Below are 14,542 nucleotides of genomic sequence, written 5' to 3'. Positions count from 1 at the left end.
ATCCAGCAAAAGTTGTGCATATTTTCGACTTACACCTAAACTGGAGAAGCAAAAAAGATCATCAACACCAGTCCCATAACTAACCAGCAAGACAACATCACCATTAAGCCGTGCAACATTAGCAATGTCACTATCAAGCCCAACAACATTAGCAACATCAAACATGACTCCAACAACACCAAGAGCAACACGCACAACATGCCTGTGCAGCGCGCCAACTCACCACTGAGCGAGGCGATTGGAGATACAACATCTTACCACATCAACAATACCAAAATAATAGGAGGGATTCTCCGACTTCCCAGCCGCATGTTTCCTGGTGGCGGGAGGCAGCACACTATTTGCTTGGGGTGGGGGGGTGGGGGGGGATTCTCTCCTACATTTCCCATTGAAACCACTCCACGCTGCTGGAGACCAGAGAACCACGCTGCCAGCAGAACAGCCGAAGAATTCTGGCTAATGTTTTTGTGAGAACGAAAAGCAAGCTATAAAATCCGTTTATTTGTAAAAGTTGATTGCTAACTCTTTTTAATTTAGAAAATGTTAATAACTGCAAAGTTATATTGATATAGAAGCATCCTTTTTTTTAAAGGAAGGGGATGTTATATTGTTATATAATTCGTAAAGAGCTTGGAACCGTTTTTTCTGTGAATATGCGTACCGCTTTCACTGCTGCACTACAGTCATGTGCTGAGTTACAATGTATCAGCCTGGCAGTCCACCAGCCACTTGGAGAACTGTAAGAAATACACTCGATGAAGCTCCAGAAATTTGAGTCTAAAATGTGTTTATTTCCAACTCATGGAAACCTGAAGGCATAAAATAAACAGAGTGATTGCGAGGGTTTGTTTTGAGGATCAAATGAGACATTAAGTTTGTGAACAGCCTGCATTGGGGTTCCACCTCAAAGAGTTGTCAGGGAGAGGGCCGGAGCCAGTGGTGCGGGTTCCACAGAGGCTGTCTCTTTCTGATTTTTAGAGATTGGAGGAGACTTCTGTTCATCCAGTACTGGAGTAAAGGTTTGACGCAGTAAAATCTCCCAAGGTGCCTCATAGGAACGTTACCAAACAAAACTAAAACAGCAAGCCTTGTAAGGAGATATTAGCACGGGTGACCCAAAGCTTTGTCAGAGAGGTAGGTGTTAAGGAGCTTATTAAAGGTGGAGGGAGAGATGGAGAAATTCCAGCGCTTCGGGCTTTGGCAGCTGAAGGTACGGCCACCAATGGTAGAGCGATTAACAACGGAGATCCTCGAGAGGCCAGAATGAGAGACATACAGGCATCTCAGAAGGTTGTCGGGCTGGATGGGATTTCAGAGATAGGGAGAGGCAAGATCATGGAAAGATTTGAAACATTGCACAATAAGGTAAAAAGGAATGTTATGGCGGTGGTGTACAATTCACTCAGGCAACATCTGCATTGACATGTATGTTGTAGCCTGGAGCTATGGATGGTGATGGCAGAGGCTCCAACTTTCTTTACCTCACATGGCTGATCAGGAATCTCTCCTGCTCTTACTGCCTGCCATTGGCGTGTGTTAAAAAATTTGCAGGTTGATACTCAAACTGTGTTGGTATCTTCCCTAGCAAATAAGGTTTCTTCAACTCTTCGCCACAACTGATTTAACACAAACCTGGGAACAACTCTTCTGTCATGGGATGATTTTGTTTTCCATTTCTTAGGCCAGCTTCTGTGCCTGAGCTGCCAGTTTAGAGTTCATTAATAATATTGACATTTATTAATATGCTTCACTTTTGTTGGCTAAAAAAATGAAATGAAATGAAAATCACTTATTGTCACAAAAAGGCTTCAAATGAAGTTACTGTGAAAAGCACCTAATCGCCACATTCCGGCGCCTGTTCGGGGAGGCTGGTGCAGGAATTGAACCCGTGCTGCTGGCCTTGTTCTGCTTTCGAAGCCAGCTGTTTAGCCCACTGTACTAAACCATCCCCTGGATTGTTGGTTCTCCAGGTTTGATTCTCTTAAGATCCGCACACTATTATAAAAAGAAGATGATATCCAATTGGAGCTCAGTCCCCCGGGATAAGAAAACAACACGGTAACCCACTACAACATTCAGTCCAAGGTTTCACACCGTGAAGAGTCAACATATATTCAGATGCCAGGCAGGGTGGAAGTGAGCATTGGAACTCCAACACATGGGTTTGCCATCATTGATACTTGTGAGGAAGGACGAAGTGGAGGTCAGCACAGGCACGTCAATTACAAAATGAATTCATATGAATTCTCTATTGTAGAAAGACCCATAACAAGTTCATCAGCAGCATCATCCTGTCAACTGTATAGGATGATGGGGCAGCACGGTGGCGCAGCGGGTTAGCCCTGTTACCTCACGGCACTGAGGTCCCAGGTTCGATCCCGGCTCTGGGTCACTGTCCGTGTTGAGTTTGCACATTCTCTCTGTGTTTGCCCCCACAACCTAAAAAGATGTGCAAGGTAGGTGGATTGAACATGCTAAATTGCCCCTTAATTGGAAAAAAAATGAATTGGGTACGCTAAATTGATTTTTACATTCTTTTAAAAAAACTGTATAGGATGATGGACATGCAGCAAATCAAATCCATTGGGAATGGGGTAGGTTTAAATGATGGACTTTTGCTGACGGCTGAGGAAACCGATCAGAGAACAGCAGATTCTGCCGCACAATGGGATCCAAAATAACAATACAGTGGTTGAAAAGATGGAGTCAAATATAGAGGATAAACCAGGGTGGTGCAGACATAAGAAGAAACAAGAAGGTGCATGGGAGGATTGGTAGGCTAAACTGCATTTATTTCAGTGCAAGGAGCCTGACGGGTAAGAGTGATGAACTCTGAGTGCTGATCAGCACATGGAATTATGACATTATTGAAATCACGGAACTTGGTTGAAAGGACAGGACTGCAGCTGAACATCCCAGGCTATAGAGGTTTCAGGCACAATAGCGAGGGAGGCAAAAGAGGACGAGGAATTGCATTATTGATTAGGGAGAACAACAGTACTCAGGGATGATATCTTAGTAGGTTCCTCAAACAAAGTCATATGGGTAGTACTTCGTAACAAAAAGGGGGCGATCACATTGCTGGGAGTGTACTATAGGCCCCCAATCAGGGAGAGATAGAAGCGTAGATATGTAGGAAAATTTCTGAGACTTGTATGGAAAATCAGGTAATAATAGCAGGGGATTTCAACTTCCCCAATATTAACTGGGATAGTCAAAATATGGAAGACTTAGAGGGGGCAGAATTCTTAAAATGTTTCCAGGAGAGCTTTTTATGCCAATACTTAGCAAATCCTACAAAGGAGAGGGCAATGCTTGATCTAGCTTTAGGGAATGAAGCCGGGCAAGTGGTTGAAGTTTAAGTGGGGAGCATTATGGAAACAGTGACCATAACTCAATAGAATTTAAGATAGTTATGGGAAGGGACAAAAATAGACCAGAAATTAAGCTTCTGAATTGGGGGAAGGGTCAATTTTCATAAAATAAGACAGGATCTGTCCAAAGTTAACTGGAAACAGCTAGTTGTAGGAAAATCTACATTAGAGCAGTGTGATTCATTCAAAAAGGGAATAGAGAGAGTACAGGGCCAACAGGTTTCTAATGTAAATGAAGGGTGGGAGCAATTGTCCAGAGAACCTTGGATGTCAAGGAAGATCCAGGGTTGGATAAGGAAAAAAAGGGAGGCTTATGGCAGATACCGAGGATTCAAAACAACGGAAGCCCTAAAGGTGTGTAGAAAGACCAGGAGGTTACTTCAGAAATAAATTAGGAGAGTGAAGAGAGGGCATAAAAAAGCACTGGGTGGTAAAATAAAGGAAAATCCAGAGGTGCTTTATATGTATATTAAGTGCAGGAGGTTGACCAGGATAAGAGTAGGACCCATTCGGGACCAACATGGCAATTTGTCTGTGGAACAGGAAGATATAGGTGAGGTTTTAAATTAGTACTTTGCATTTGTATGTACGTATAGAAATCAGGAAGATGCATTGTGAATTACTTGTATGCCTTAACATTGTGAGGGAGGAGGTATTAATAGTTTTAATGAGCCTAAAAGTGGATAAATCCCCAGGGCCAGGTGAGATGTATCCCAGGTTGCTGAGGGAGGCAAAGGACGAGAATGCAGCAGCTCTGACAAATTTTTCAAATCTTCTTTGGTCATAGGAAAGATGCCAGGGGACTGGAGTACAGCTAATGATGTACTATTATTCAATAGGGGAAGTAGGGACAAACGAGGAAATTACAGACAAGTGAGTCTAACTTCAATGGTATTGAAACAACTGGAAAAAATTCTGAGGGATAAAATTAACCTCTACTTGGAGAGGTAAGGATTAATCAAGGATAGTCAGCATGGTTTTGTCAAAGGGAGATCATGTCTTACAAATTTAAATCAATTTTTTGGGAGGTGTTTCGGTGTGTAGATGTAGTCAACATGGACTTTAGTAAGGCTTTTGACAAGGTTCCACATGGGAGGCTGATGAAGAAGGTAAAAGCCCATGAGATAAAGGGCAATTTGGCAAACTGGATCCAAAAGTAGCTTAGTGGTTGAGGCAGAGGTTGATGGTTGAAGGCTATTTTTGTGTCCAGTGGTATTCCGCGAGGATCGGTACTGGGTCCCTTGTTTGCATTATACATTAATGATCAGTATGTGAATGTAGGAGGTAAGATAAGATAAGAAGCAGATGACACAGAAATTGGTGGTGTGGTAAATAGTGAGGAACAAGGCCTTAGATTACATGATGATATAGTTAGTTAGATGGTCAGAGAATGGCAAATGGAAGTTCACCATGAAAAGTGTGAGATATTGCATTTTGGGAGGACTAACAAGGGAATATACAATGAATGGTTGGACCCTAGGAAGTACAGAGGATCAAAAGGTCCTTGCTGTGTGTCCACAGATCGCTGAAGACAGCAGGACAGGTAGATACGGTGGTTAAGAAGACTTATGGGATTCTTGCCTTTACTAACCGAGACATTGAATATAAGGGCAGGGAGGTTATGGAGCTGTATAAAACACTGTTAGGACCCAAATGGAGTACTGTGTGCAGTTCTGGTCACCACACTATATGATGTAAGTGATTGCACTAGGAAGGGTGCAGAGGAGATTCACCAGGATGTTGCCTTGGCTAGAGCGTTCCAGCTATGAAGAGAGGTTGGATAGGCTGGGATTGTTTCCCCTGGAGCAGAGAAGGCTTAGGAGGGACCTGATTGAAGTATATAAAACTATGAGGGACACAGGTAGGGGGGTAGGAAGGAATCTTTCCCCTTAGTGGAGCGGTCAATAAACAGAGGACAGGGATTTAAGGTAAGGGGCAAGAAGTTTAGAGGGGATATGAGGAAAACCCTTTTTCCCAGAGATTGGTGGGAATCTGGAACTCACTGCCTGAAAGGGTGGTAGAGGCGGGAACCCTTTAACTTTTAGAAGTATTTAGATGAGTACTTGAAATACCATAGCATACAAAGTTATGGGCCAAGTGCTGGAAAATAGGATTAGATAGATAGGAGCTTGATGGCCGGCGCGGGCAGGATTGACCATGTTTAAAACTCTATGACTGTGAATCTCATATAAAGTGGTTATCAGATGTTATGGGCTGTTGTTTTGGTGTCAGTGCCTGGTACTAAGCTGATGTAGCCACCGATTGTCATGGTGGCGCAGTCCAGCCCCCCGCAGGTGATGTCACAAATTCCCCCAGTTGTCGGCTTGCTCTCCCAGGTAAGAAAGTCAAAGTTCAGGGCCTCCATGTCATGATTGTAAGCATTATTGAAGTGGAGCTTTGGTTATCTACTGATCCAGCTATTTCGCTGTATAGAAAATCCTTAGGTATTCGAATATCTTCCATCCTGCGAACGTGTCTGAGCCATTGAAGACACCGATGATCACCAATATATTCGGGAGAATTTCCTTTGAGAGGACCGCCGCATTTGTGATTTTGTCCTTCCATGGGATGCCCAGAATGCACCATAAACAGCCACGATGGAAGTTGTTCCTCTCTTGATACCTGTAAGTCATCCATGTTTCACAATCATACAACAAGGTGCTGAGAACACAGGCCTCATAACCAGCATTTTAGTCCAAAGAGTCAGCTTGATGTTAATCCGTGCATGTTCTGAGTCAGCCAATGGTGTTATCTGCTTTCCCTATTCATATATCACGTTCTGCAATAATAGACAGAGGCTGGGATTTTCTGGTCCCTCCTATGGCTGATTCGCCAAATCTTCCAACCTGCCCGCAACTGGTCCCACCCAATGTCTGTCACCATAAATAATACATGTTATAGTAATTTGAAGCGCCACAATGGAAGGGGTAACAATCTCACAACGTGTTCTCTTTGGTGATTATGTAGCTTGGCCTTCCTTTGACAATAACTCATATCAGCTAATACTTCTACTTACTATCTTCTGATTCTTTCTTACCACAATTAGCACAGTGGTTAGCACTGTTGCTTCACAGCGCCAGGGTCCCAGGTTCGATTCCCGGCTTGGGTCATTGTCTGTGCAGAGTCTGTATGTTCTCCCTGTATCTGCGTGGGTTTCCTCTGGGTGCTCCGGTTTCCTCCCACAAGTCCCGAAAGACGTGCTTGTAAGGTGAATTGGACATTCTGAATTCTCCCTCTGTGTACCCGAACAGGCGCCAGAATGTGGCGACTGGGGGCTTTTCACAATAACTCCATTGCAGTGGAGTATACATGTGACAATAAAGATTATTATTATTGATTGCAAATGATTGTGGAAAAGTTGTTTATCTTTCCCATCTTATTTATTAGGGGGGGATGCCAAGAGTGAAATATTCTGGTAGGTTCAGTTCTCAGTGAAGAAGGCAATGCATTCATTACCCCAATGTTATTCGGGAACCAAGGCTAATAGGAACTCTCTGAAAGCCTGGTTTCAAGCTCCAATTTCCAATTTTCTGACCGGCTTCTTGCATTTAATATATTCAAATGCCCCACCTGAGATGTGTTGCAGTGAGTAGTTTAGACACCAAATTAATTCCCTTTCTCCCTGTCTCCTATTTTCACAGACTGTGGTTCTTCTTCTTATGGCAAGAAATAAATAATGCAGCCGTTTAGAGACGGAGTTTGTTATCAAGGGACAGTAATTACCACAACAGGGAAGACACAAACAGTACCGTTTTAATTGGTTTTACAGTGCGTGGTGTGATATTTTACATGATCTGCTTATTACACATGGAAAACATTTGTTGCTTTCTTTTTGCAGGTTACATTGAAACTATGTGTTTGAACGTGTTAATGCTTGATTGTCATAAAAAAATACAGCACTGAATAGTGATGTGACGCTGTCATACAGGCTGATTCACTCTCACAGCGACCGAAGAGTTTCCATCTAAATACTGTCATTAGCAACAGACCAGGCAGCAACTTCAAACATCCTCCACTGTGCACTGCCTCAGGAGAGAAACAGAATAAACAGCTTTAAGGTTTTTTATTTGAAGTAAGCGGGCATCCGATTAAATATTATAGCTTTCTGCAGTTAAACGTTGAATATGGTTGGCACATTAACAAACATCTCGGGCACCCTTTGGACTGCACCACATGGGAGCAATTATTCAGGAAACATTAATCAGGCTTCAGTGAGCAGTGTCTCAGCTGCCTTGGGCTCCAGCACTTGGGTACAGTTTCAGCTGCAGCTAATGCATTCCTTCTTCAAAAAAAAATATAGCTTGCCTATTCATAACACATTTTCAAACCATTTACTGATCAGCCTCCTTCCTCGCCCCTCCCCCCCTGCCCCCCCCCCCCCCACCCCCCCCCACCCCCGCCTGCAGGTGGCTTTTCTCATAAAAAAAATGAGTAACATCACAATAGCCTCAACCTTTCTGCTTTCCGTGAACCATCTGCCATTGCCATGACACTACGCTTCCTTTTCATGCTTCAGTGGATTCAGCAGCTAGACATGAAAAAGGATTTTAGGCCTTTGTACAGGAAAGCTGCCATTCACAAGGTGCAGAAATCTCTTCTATTTACCTCTAGCCTCCACATCTCTTGGTACATTTTTAAAATCATTTATACTCCCTCCCCCAATACCCCCCGCGCACACACCCCCATCCCCCCACACTGCCACCAACCCGTCACTTTAGAAATGCAGAAAATTCCTGAAATATTTATAAAAACCATGGTATCACGTCAGACCCGAGCATATTTTTAGCCACCTATAAGGGTTTGCAGTCAGCTGCAGAGCGATTTGTTCCAGATGGATGATGCAATGTGTTTTGTCAGATGCTATGGTTGATTGCGAAAATGTAAAGCTCAGTTTATTCTGAGATCAGAATTGAGATTCCAGCAGAGTTTGCTTTTCATAATTGTTCCTGGAAAATGGTTACCCCCATCTCGTCAGGCCAGAGGAAAAAAAAACCCCAGCGAGCTCCAAATGTGCTTTTTTTGGTGGGGGGGAGCAAATCACACATCACAACAAAAAGGACCCTCGCACCCCGGCGTGACATTGCAACAAGCCTTTCATGTCTTCACAATGGACTGGTATACATTTTGGCTGCAATTCAGAAAGTGCCCATTTTGACTTAAACATTATAAGCCTGTGAGGGGAGGGTTGCGTGGGATGGAAAAAAGATGATCTTGAGCAGGAGAAATATTAAGAAGATTTTTAAATTTATCTGAATTTCAGATGTGAACAAACATTAATATATACTTTTCCTTACTGTTTGTTAACATTCCTCTCTCCCTCCCTCCTCCTTCATCCAGTTGTAGAGAGGAGCTTATCTGCTGAACTGTCAGATAAAAGATAACAGCATCCAGCTTAAATCTGACCTGCTTTACAATTTAAAAGTAGCCTGAATATACTTCTAGTACGAAACAAACTCAGCTTGTGGGCAATGGTCCAGCTCAATGTCACAGGGGCTTGGCTTAGCCGTGAAAACATATATATTTCTAAGCACCAGGATGATAAATCTCAACATTCACAAATTATAGCTGGGGTTGCCTTCACATGGATTAAATTCAGGGATGCAGATATAATGTTGAACCAAAATTAAGATTTAGTAGCTAACAGCTGTCATGAGGCTGTTTTGAAAATTTGCGATGGGATTCTCTGTTTCTGAGTCTATGTGTTGTTGCCGGGGCAGGATTCGTGGTGTTCTATGACAGCTAAACCGGTGATACATCTGGACCAATTCACTGACCGTCAAGGGACTAGCACCGCTGCCACGTTGAACATGGTCGATTCCAATGAGAACAGGTGCGGAATTCGCCGGGTCCGTGATTGACACTCAGAAGGTTGACAAGCTGCAGCTGCACATACACACTTCACTCCCCACACACACACTCATCCCAGCCAACAAGATGGCACTGGTTGCACTGGAGTGTGCCCACCCACTGATGGGTCAGCTTGGGCCAGAGGGCACCTATGGGGTTGGTCTGAGGGGCACCCATATGACCTGTGGCACTAAGTTCACAGAAGGCAGTCAATGATCTGTGCAGCTGCACGGCTGCCTTGCAAGCCGTGACAATGGTGTTCCATGCCTGTCCACCCTGACCCCGCAGCCCACCTCCTGGCCACCCCGGGCTTCTCCCCCCCGGCCCTGGCCGAAGCCCACCGGCCAGCGGCATGACTGTCAGCAAAATATGGCGATGTTGAACACTTTCCATAGCCCTTCTCCCTCAGCAGTCACGACGCCTGTTTCACAATTTTAAAAAGCACAAGTGAACCTCGCCATCGGTGTTGCTCGTTTTAGTCTTAGTTTAATTGCTCTTGTTCTATCACCTTTGCTCTTGAGTCGCCAGGTATCTTTCTGATACCGCCACATGGTTCAAGTCCGAGTAATGATCAATAATCCAACACACCGCTTAGTAAGAGTTAAATCAACGCACATTTATTATATACAGTAATCAATACTTATACATTAATTCTACTTCTAAGCTACTTCCTACAACTAACAGGCCAATACTTAACTTTGGAAATGGCCCACCAGGTGGAAACGAATGGCCTTTCGGATGGGTTCTGAACCTGCGGGATTCAAAGCTGGTACAGGTCGATAGTCAGGGGTGCCTATCTCGTAGCGAGCGTTGGAGTAAAACTTACTGTTTCTTGCGGCTGTTGTAGAGGGTCAGCAGAAGGGTCTCGAAGGGTGCGGAGAGGAGAAGAAGGGTCGATTTGAACTTGGCCCCTATTCTTATAGTCCCCAGGGGCTTCCCTCCTCTCGGGGCGGACCTTGTACCTGGTTCCAAGTGATTGGACTTGGTCCCAATCACTTGGTTCGATATTCTCCAATGCTGGAGCGATTCCTTGATCGATGGGCGGTTTCGAGGTGGTCAAGCTCCTGCTGGCACCGAAAAGTCTGGGTTGGCTTTGTGTGTCTAATTTGTATCATATTGTTCCCGGGGATTGCTAATTAGTATGCAGATGGCTGGTGTGTTGTGTTGATGGCTGCAGGTATCGATTCTGTCTGGCCTCCCCAGAGGCGAATACACAGTTTTGCTTGCAGCTGCCTGTTTGAGTCCTGTTGGCTGATTTTCCCATCAGCCTCTTCCGTTTGCCATTTTAAATCGGGGTTTGGCCATTCTAATCAGAAGTTAGCCATTTTAACTGGCTACATCCGGAATTTGCCCCAGTGGAGGTGGAGCATCGCGGAGGCCCCGGAGAATACCGGGTCAGGCCCGCTAATGATATGTCAATGGTGTTTACTGTCCCACAAACAAATAAAGTATGTTTTTCATTGCAAAATTTTCAACTGTGGCTATATGGGCCCAGAACTTCCTGGTTACCCAGCGTTGCATTTCAGGGGTACCCCAATGATATTCAGGGGAATGCCTCTAAGATGTTCCCATGTAAGGATTTTCAGGGCAATTGGCCAGAAGTGCTAAACTCCCCTGGACATTTGTGTTGGGCTGGGACCCAACTGACAGAACCAATTTGAATCGCTAACTTCGGATGGTTCTGCCAATTTTATCCCGAAAGTTACTCTGACCAGTTAGGAGAAAATAATCAGTTCTAACCCCAGAGTAATTATTTAAACACCCACGCACAGGACCACCCAGCAGATCTCCAACCATCCACTACCCAAGCCAGACCTCTCCCCCCTCCCACCCTTCCCAGTCCGGCCCGACCGGTCACCACCTCCCCCCCCCCCTCCCCCCCACCTTTCTCAGCCCTCTGCCGGTACCGATCCCCACACCCCTCTCCAGCCCTATCTCCTGTTGAAACCAACATGTGTTCCCCTCCGGACCAACCCCCCCTTTCCAGTCCATCCCCCACTCCTGGTCTGACCCCGCCTCCGGTCCGACCTCCCCTCCAGTCCGATCTACCTCTCCATTCCGAACCCCCTCCCAGTTCAACAGCCCTTTTCCAGCCTGAGACTCACCCCTCCTGATCTATTAATGAGCTAGTGGCAGATATGGGCCGGGATTCTCCGAGCCCATGCCAGGTCGGAGAACGGTGGGGGCACGGGAAATTCCCGCCTCGCTGCTCCAATGCCGGGACGCTGATTCTCTGGCGACAGAAGAAACAGCGGGACCCGCGTCCCCGCGGTCGCCGCGGCTCCAGTCGGGGGCCGCTAAAATAGGCCCCTGCGGCGATTCTCCGCCGGCAACCGGCCGAACGCCCGCCGGCGTAGTTTACATCTGGTACCACCCGGCGGGAGCTGGGACCCGCGGCCGCGGTGGCGGTCCTGGTGGGGGGCGGGGGGAATCTGACTCTGGGGCGGCCTCAGCGGTGGCCAGACCTGCGATCGGGGGCCACCGATCGGCAGGCCATCGCGATCTGGGGGGACTTACCTTACTCTGCTGTGGCGGCGCCCGCGCCGAGGTGGGCCGCCACGTGCATGTGCGGACCCACTTGTGGCCGCTGTGCGCGTGCGCGGCTGTGTGGTCTGGCCAGCAGGGCCCCGCCGGCAGCCAGAGCTGCGGGACACATGCCAGGGCCCTGCTAGCCCCCTGGAAAATGGAGAATCACCCCGTACTTTCGAGAAAAAAGTCCGGAGTAATTCTCGCCCATTTTCTGGCGGGAGTGGGGACTTAGTCCCCAAAAGGGAGAATCCCGGCCATGATGTACAATGTATCAGCATGAATTCATTGCTAGACTGCTGTATTTTCCACTGGAACATTTCATTTGGAACTTGTTTGCTATGAAGTGCGGGTTTGGAGTGGTAATACCATTCCTGACAAGGTCACTGCTGTGGTATTCCATTGTTCAATTTTTAAATATTTGATTATGCGTCTGTTGACTTGTCTTTGTTCTGTGTCCTGGTCGTGACACTAGCTCGTGGTTACAGAGAACGTTAAACTAAATGCAAATAGTAAACTTGTGGCTGAGGGGACATTTCAAAGCATTGAATAGGAACAGCGCAGTAGCACACGTGGATAGCACTGAGGCTTCACAGCGCCAGGGTCCCACGTTCGATATCCCACTGGGTCACTGTCTGTGCGGAGTATGCACGTTCTCCCCGTGTCTGCGTGGGTTTCCTCCGGGTGCTCCGGTTTCCTCCCACAGTCCAAAGACGTGCCGGTTAGTTGGATTGGCCATGATAAATTGCCCTTAGTGACCAAAAAGGTTAGGAGGGGTTATTGGGTTACGGGGATAGGGTGGAAGTGAGGGCTTAAGTGGGTCGGTGCAGACTCGATGGGCCGAATGGCCTCCTTCTGCATATATTCCTCCAGAGATGCCAGAAGTACAGTGAGCCCATAACACAATATGTGGCAGTGTTGCAGTAATTGGCTTCCGCATGCAAATTTTTCACCTTAACCAATGAACTAATTTGTGACCAACTTGTTGAAAAAGCTTCAATTGGATGAATTCCCATAACAGCCTCCCCGAACAGGTGCCGGAATGTGGCGACTAGGGGCTTTTCACAGTAACTTCATTTGAAGCCTACTTGTGACAATAAGCGATTTTCATTTCATTTCATTTCAATTAGGGAACAGCTCCTCATGGAGGATAATGCTTTTACCTTGGAAAAAGCCATGAGCATGGCAAATCAAATCAAATCTGCCATTTAGATTCAAAGAGGTTGCACAGAAATGCAACCTCAGACTCAGGATTGTAGACACAGCTCAACCAACCAGCTCCAATATGTGTGTTACGAACAGAGACTCATCAACATGTGCTTCATCATGGTCACATATCTTCAAAAATAGGGATAAATTATGGAGGGACCTATTAGTTTCCAACACCATGTCCAGCTCAAGAAAAGATGCGTCACTTCTATTTCAAGTGAAATCAATTTGCCAAGATGTGCAGGTTGTCAAAATAAAGGTTTTAATTTGTTTGACACATTGGGAGTCTCTTCCTGAGAGTGGGCCATGACATATGTATACCATCATGGACAGTTACACACCAGTATACTTTAAGGAAAGCTCAGTGAAGGTCATGCATCTCCGTATCAGTCCTCATCGATGTTGGCACAAAAGTATTGATATTAAGAGACCAACTCTACCATCAGTATGCTTTGCAACTTCCAAACTTTCACTCCTGCGACACATAAAAACATAGAAAATAGGAGCAGGAGGAGGGCATTCGGCCCGTCGAGCCTGCTCCACCATGATTATGAATATGGCTGATCATCCAACTAAATTGCCTAATCCCGCCTTCTCCCCACAGCTTTGATCCCTTTTGCCCTAAGTAGCATATCTGACTGTTTCTTGAAATCATATAATTTTTTGGCCTCAACTACTTTCTGTGGTAGCAAATTCCACAGACTGACCAATCTGTGGGTGAAGAAATTTCTCCTCATCTCTGTCCTAAACAGTCGATCCAATACCCTCAGACTGTGCCACCTGGTTCTGGAGACCTCCACCACCGAGAACATCCTTCCTACATCTACCCTGTCCAATCCTGTTAGAACTTTATAGGTTTTTATGAGATCCCCCCCTCATTCTTCTGAACTCCAGCGAAAGCAATCCTAACCGACTCAATCTCTCCTCATACGTCAGTCGTGCCACCCTAGGAATCAGTGTGGTAAACCTCTGCACTCCCTTGAGAACAAGAACATCCTTCCTCAGATAGGAGACCAAACCTTTACCAATTTTTAAAAATAATCTTAATTGTCACAAGTAGGCTTACATTAACACCGCAATGACGTTACTGTGAAAAGCCCCTAGTCGCCACATTCCGGTATACAGAGGGAGAATTCAGAATCCAAATGACCTAACAGCACATCTTTCGGGATTTGTGGGAGAAAGTGGAGCACCCAGAGGAAACCCACGCAGACACGAGGAGAACGTGCAGACTCCGCTGAACACAATATTCCCAGGTGAGGCCTCACCAAGGACCCTTATAATTGCAGCAAGACTTCCCTATTCCTGTACTCAAAACCTCTCGCTATGAAAGCCGACATACCATTTGCCTTCTGCAGCACGGTAGCATTGTGGATAGCACAATTGCTTCACAGCTCCAGGGTCCCAGGTTCGATTCCGGCTTGGGTCACTGTCTGTGCAGAGTCTGCACATCCTCCCCGTGTGTGCGTGGGTTTCCTCTGGGTGCTCCAGTTTCCTCCCACAGTCCAAAGATGTGCGGGTTAGGTGGATTGGCCATGATAAATTGCCATTAGTGTCCAAAATTGCCCTTAGTGTTGAGTGGGGTT

At 46.0% G+C, this 14,542-nt stretch overlaps 1 long non-coding RNA gene across 1 annotated transcript; it reads right to left on the bottom strand.

The window, feature by feature from the left end:
• Positions 1-7,106: 7,106 nt before the first annotated feature.
• LOC140422743 (uncharacterized) lies at positions 7,107-8,734 on the bottom strand. The gene is made up of 2 exons (XR_011947574.1): positions 8,669-8,734; positions 7,107-7,400 (listed from the first exon to the last, which is right to left on the bottom strand). It is a non-coding gene; the product is annotated as an uncharacterized lncRNA (long non-coding RNA).
• Between the last annotated feature and the right edge of the window lie 5,808 nt (positions 8,735-14,542).

Source organism: Scyliorhinus torazame, chromosome 5 (genome assembly GCF_047496885.1).
Source record: "Scyliorhinus torazame isolate Kashiwa2021f chromosome 5, sScyTor2.1, whole genome shotgun sequence".
In the NCBI taxonomy this organism is placed as follows: Eukaryota; Metazoa; Chordata; class Chondrichthyes; order Carcharhiniformes; family Scyliorhinidae; genus Scyliorhinus; species Scyliorhinus torazame.
This window is presented reverse-complemented; position numbering and strand designations above follow the sequence as displayed.